At 36.3% G+C, this 6,000-nt stretch overlaps 1 long non-coding RNA gene across 1 annotated transcript in view; it reads left to right on the top strand.

Moving 5' to 3' along the window:
• The first annotated feature begins 406 nt into the window (after positions 1-406).
• Positions 407-6,000, top strand: part of LOC146444405 (uncharacterized) — an 88,928-nt gene continuing 83,334 nt past the window's right edge. Inside the window, exon 1 of the long non-coding RNA XR_014849371.1 lies at positions 407-537. This is a non-coding gene — a long non-coding RNA (uncharacterized LOC146444405). The remainder of the gene's footprint in view (positions 538-6,000) is intronic.

The raw sequence follows: 6,000 nt of genomic DNA, 5'->3' as shown, positions 1-6,000 counted from the left end.
ACACTTTTCACAAAATATTTAATATGCTTCTGAAAATGATGATGCCAGTGATAAAGCTAGTTTGCAGTTTCATAGATAATTTATGGAAGTTATAAAAAATGAACCAAATTGTCATAACAACATGACAATGTGAACATTCATGTTTACATAGTGTCCACATACTGTACAAATACTGAATATTAATATGAAATGAGAATTTATAAAATTTGCAATAAACATAATGTAGAAAAAATAACAACTTGATACAATCTCTGCTTATATTGCAACCTATAAAGAGATCTTACTTTATGAATGGCTTTGACATTTCCTTTAATGTGTATTGTTTTACACCCTTAACCACAAATTCTGGTATATTTTAAATGTAAATTAGATCATATCTATCCTCTTTCTCCTTTCAGATAAACAGTCACTCTAATTCAAGAGAAGGGAAGAGAGTCTATAGACAGCATTTTAAATGTACTTGGCACAAATTGATCCCAAAGGGTGCAAATAGCAAAATATGTCTGGATCAGATTCTGCCACTTCTGTTCTCATAAGGTACCTATTTGTTCCATTATTCTGTTGGCTTGCCGTAAAGTTATGCACAGTCTTTTGCCTAAATGTAGGCATTTATCGGCATTTTGAGATACTCTAAGACATTCTCCAGGGGCAGGCAGATGGTGCACAGGATCTGTGTGAGACCCACACCTTCATAGTGCTCCTCTGGAACAGCAGTTATGGCCAGGCAGGACACAATATTAAATGACACCTGATACTTTTAGGCAACCAGATCAACCTCTGTTGATAGCCAGTAACATATGTCTTCTGAGGACAGCCTTTGCACATGATCAATGCCTTAGAGTCATGACAAAGGATGAAGTATCTGTTAATTGTTTGTTCTGGTGGCATCTTCTCTGTGTTCACTGATATCTGAAGAAACTGAATGAATCATGAGGCCTGTGCCTTTGTACTGTGTGAATACCCTGAGAGTATTACAGTTATAATTATAATACTTGAACTGTGTTTATTTCAGTAATCTATTAATTACTCTACTAGCAACTGGGAATGAGTCCTGCGGTTTTAATTTTCCTAGCAGCTCTAAAGTCAGCTCCTTCTAATACTTTTCACCAAGGACTATCCTTAGGCCTGCTGAACTGTGGGGTTAGGTAGCAAATCAGAAGTGGCACAGGCATCCTGGTTGCCTGCATGCATCAATAAGTTTGGAGTTTTGCATCAAAATGTGAACAATGTCTATCTAGTGTTAGGTAATCCCTCACAGTTCCTCTTCAGGGGTTGGTGAGAAATTAATGTCACATTCCTTCATGGCAGAATTGTGCTTGGGTGTCCCAGTCTCTCTCTCTTTCTCTCCACTGACTGTGCAGGGACCCCAAACAGTTGAAATCCTGAAGTTAGATACCCCAAAATGGTTTTTAAATTCAGATGAGATAAAAGAAGGCTTTACTGACTTGGTTTCCCATTCCATTGATGAATTAATATTATGTATATATTTTGCTGCTGCCTCATTAAATGTTTAAAAGTAAAGTTGGGAAGCCCTGATTAACAGGTTAGACATTTTTAATATTGATACCTGGAATGTGAAAGTTGGAACTTTTCAAATACAAATATTTCAGGTGGAGGTTGTAGCTCACATGTTCTAAGCTGTATAGTGCACAAGCCTTTTCATGACTTGGTAAATCATCCACGTATTACTATATGAGCTGAGCTGAGGGTGTCATAAACATAAGTGCTTTGTGTAATATTAAAACTTGAAGTATTATTCTAACACTGCTAACCTCCAAAAACATTGTAGAGGAATAAATGACTTATATAGCAAAAGGTCCCCTGCTTCTTCACTCTGTATTAGCAAATAAGACGCTACTGAAATTTGATACCACTTTCAGCCTCCTTCACTGCACAGTCCCCAGTATGCCTATTTCCAAGGACAAATACTATGCAACTTGGCTCAAAGGGAGAAAAGGTAAATTTTACTTTTGATAATTTATTTCTATGCCTAAATTTTATCTTGCTTTAACCTAAATGGTACTACTGTTCACAGCTTACTCTTGTTTTTACCATTCATTATGTAAAATTGTATTAGTTATTTCTAGCTATGTTTTAAAAAATATTGTCTGTGCCCTGCAGTATTCATGTCTGTTTTAGAAAGCCTGGGCAAAAATGCACACAATTAGACTTGCTTCTAATTTACAGAGTCTTTTCTAAAGGCTGGAAACCTTTCAGGTACAAATCAAAATAACTGCAGCAGTCTTTGGCTTATTTCTCTCTTGGCAAGTATGAACAGATCCATGGTAATCAATTCAAAAGGTATTAGAGCCATTATTGGTTGTAATTATCATGACACCTGGGTCCAGACTTGTGAAATAATTATTAAAGGCATCACCAATGTGCAAAGGTTCTGTTAATCATTGATTTTATATCAGTAAGTATTTAACGGATTTTGTGACTCTTAATATGAAGTTGAGTGCCTGTTTCTCTTACAAAAGCATCAAAAATAAGGGGGAAAAAAAACCCCACACACATTATCATAGAAGTAAATCAGAAGTAAAGAATTAAGGTGGATACCACCATCCTTGAAATCTTTCAGGTTTCAAAATCAGAGCTGACTTGCTTGAAAAATGTCAGTGTTATATATTGAAATAGCTTGCTGCCAAATAAAATATATGCAACAGGATTTATAGTGAGAGATTAAGGAAGGGGCCTTGGAGTCTCCTTTTTTTTAATGCTATATGTGTGCTTGATTCTTCTTAGTTGTTTTTTGCAGCTGTGGCACTGAATATCTGAAAATGAGTGTGTACTAGCCACTCTTCTTGTTGCCCCCACCATGGGGTTAGGGCAGATAGCAGCAATGAGAGTCATTTGCCACATACTCTGTAGCACCATAAGGCTTTTCTCTGGACATCTCTGTAAAAGTTTTTGCTCCAGGGTAATCTGTCTTTCTGCACGGAGTGATTAGAAAAAATTGGCTCCTAGTTAAGTATTCAATGCTAACAAGTATGATTATCCCCCTCTTTTTACCTTCTGCCTCCTTCATTTGCTATTTTGTTCAATATGCTACTGCATATGCTGAGTTTGGCCTAAAACTGATGTGTCCATTGATCTTTGGTGGTGATGAATAGAACAATGATGAATGGGCATCCTACAGAGATTAAAATCTTTACACCTGGGGAAGATCAAACCTACCTACGTCAGGGAACTGAGGTCTTTTAACACCCATCTTCTACTCAGCCTTGACAGGTAGTGCTACCTGCCTTGAGCAGTGGGTCAGTCTTTTATTAGTTAACACTTCTTCCACCCTTTTGATAATTTTGACCTATTATAGGCCTAGTTAAAACTGGGCCTATATGGTTTCCTGCAATTCCTGTAGCAGAGATCAAAAGGTGCATTTCACACCTTATGTGTCCAGAAGTCCTGAAGCCAAACAAGTTGATGTGCAGGTCCCTATAGCTACAGTCACAGATCATGCATTCTGGTGGATGGCCAAGAGTTGTAGCTTTATGAGGATACTTGCTCACACTCCATATGATTTGGTGTGCATTCAAGATGCAAAATGTCATTAATCAGGTCTTCATTTGGCCACATCTTCAAGAAGAAAGGTATGAAGCATATATCTGAGGCTCAGCAGTTTCAATGTCACTGATTTAAGAGAGTGAATCTAAGAGTTAGGTAAAAAACCTTGTGAGTAAAGGATGATGGAAAGCAATGAGTTTCTAAAAACTCCTGGCTAGCCAGCAGCGAAAACTTATCCAGAGCAGATTTTGGATCAGTGACTGAAGAAATCCAGCCCTGAAGTAGAAACAGTAGTAGTGACATTTGTCTTGTAGCTATTTTTACTTAAAGGTCTAAACAGAAATGGAAAATTAGAAAATAAAAAGCAAAAACTGACCCCAAAATGCCTAAATAAAGCTTATCCTTGTTTTATGTCTTGTCAGAGGATGACATCGCTGAAACTGATGGTGAGCTGAGTGTCATAGGAGAAAAATGATCCTGCATGTTTTAGCTGCTTCAGTAACAAAACACATTAATTGTCAAAATGGAGAATAGGAGAAAGGAAGTGTGAGTCAAAGTTGCATAAAATGTGTGAATCTAAATGACTGCACATGTATATCAAACTGATTATGCTGTATAGCTCCTCTGGGAAATGACAGAAGTCCTTGCACAAAGAGAATTCTTGGTTCTTCTAACCATCTGTGAAATAATATCCACTAGCCTTGGCTGATTAAATTTTGTAGAAGTCCACCCATGCTGTGTCTGTGTATGTATATTCACAAATAAACAATATATGTGTATGTGTATACATATACACACATACATGTATATTTATATTCATATACATACATTCAAAAATGCCCCACAAGAGTGGTCTAGATCCATCTGTTCTTGTGGACTGGGTTCCAGAAAGTATTTTCTCCTCACTGTTTACTCTGTTACATATAGAGACATCTGATCTCCTGTGTGAAACTACTTGAATAAATAGCAAATCCAGAACAGTGTTAATGCAGTTTTTCCATAACCAGTGATATCTCTGGTAAGAGATGCCAAAGCCCGACAGTAGGACTCTTCTTCATGGAGCAATCTTGTTTTCACCTCTCCCCATTGTGCTGAATCCAGCTGAGCTGGTGAGATGTAATGTGTACTTCAAACTTTTTAAACTAAAACTTTTTTTAGTGTGCCCTTCTCCACATTTATGTGAGCATTATACAAAAAAAAAAAAAATCATGGTGTTAGAAATAAAGCGTGGCTTACTGAAACTAATCAGAAGATAGGACTAAGGATGGAAAGAATTAAATGAGATTATATCTTTATCATATCTACTTAATAAGCAATCTGAAAATCTAAATAGCTATTCATTTGCTATTATGTACCATGCAAAATGGCAGCAGTATCTACAGTGCATGGGTTGCTGGCTGTAAGTTCAGTAAAGAAGAGGGAGGAAATCCAGACAGGCTGTTAAACCTATTTGAGATTGTTTGCCTTGAAAAATAAAAGACAAAATATTTCCCTACTTAAAAAAAATTCTAAAAGGAGAGTTTAGAAAAATTTCCCACTAAAATAACTAAGAATGGGCTGACTCACTAGATTGAAATAAACCCCATATATTTTAAAATATGGAAATGCATAAGATTTGTACTACACAGGATCCAAATCAAAAGTAATTGAAAGAAAATTACAAGCATTAGAAATATAATTCAACAGGATTCTCAAATTATTTGACTTATCCAGATATTTAAATTGATACAATATTATTTAGAAGTACCAATATGCAAATGCCAGGCTGTGATAAAATACATACTTTCACCAAAAAGGAATTCATAGTGAGTAGAGGAATGCCCCTTTTTGTGCAGTATTTCTGTGGAAAAGAGAGACAGAAATCCATTGATGCACATTTCCAAGTCATGGATTGCACCATGCGAGGGAAAAGAAACGCCCAAGCCTGAGGAAGGTAATTACACCAGACATTATGTTTGAGTACATCACACAGGCAAACAGCAAAGCAGTGGGAGTAATACAGTTGGAAAACACCTACAAGGAGAGAGTTTTAGCAACAACCTTACTGTTTGGTTGCAAAACAGAATAAGGAAAAGGAAAACCATGAAGCAAGCTTAAATACCTTGGTTCTACAGCTTTGGTAATTAATATGTTCCTGGATACAGTTTCTGGACGAAATAATACCAACATTGAAAACTGACACAGTGACTGAATGAGCCATAGCCCAGAGCAAAAATATAAGGAAATGTCTATCTCTTTGGTGAGCAAAAATATTGTCCACATTGGCCATAGAAGAAAATCGTAGAGTAAGCTTTTTTTTTCATGTAGTTTCACAGAAAGAAAACATGCACTTCAAAACGTCATGTATAAAGTAAGTGTTACCAGAAACAAGATTTTAAGCAACTTTGTTAGAAACAAAAACCTAAGAGTAAGTAGTAAAAGTAGATTTCAAAGTAGATACAAAGGTTGGTGTGTCTATTACAAGCCTAACAACTTTGTCTTTGTTTTTGATACAGA

Source organism: Lichenostomus cassidix, chromosome 1, assembly GCF_008360975.1.
Source record: "Lichenostomus cassidix isolate B80296 chromosome 1, HeHo_3.0, whole genome shotgun sequence".
Lineage (NCBI taxonomy): Eukaryota > Metazoa > Chordata > Aves > Passeriformes > Meliphagidae > Lichenostomus > Lichenostomus cassidix.
The sequence above is the reverse complement of the archived record's forward strand: the minus strand, read 5'-3'. Positions and strand labels throughout refer to the sequence as shown.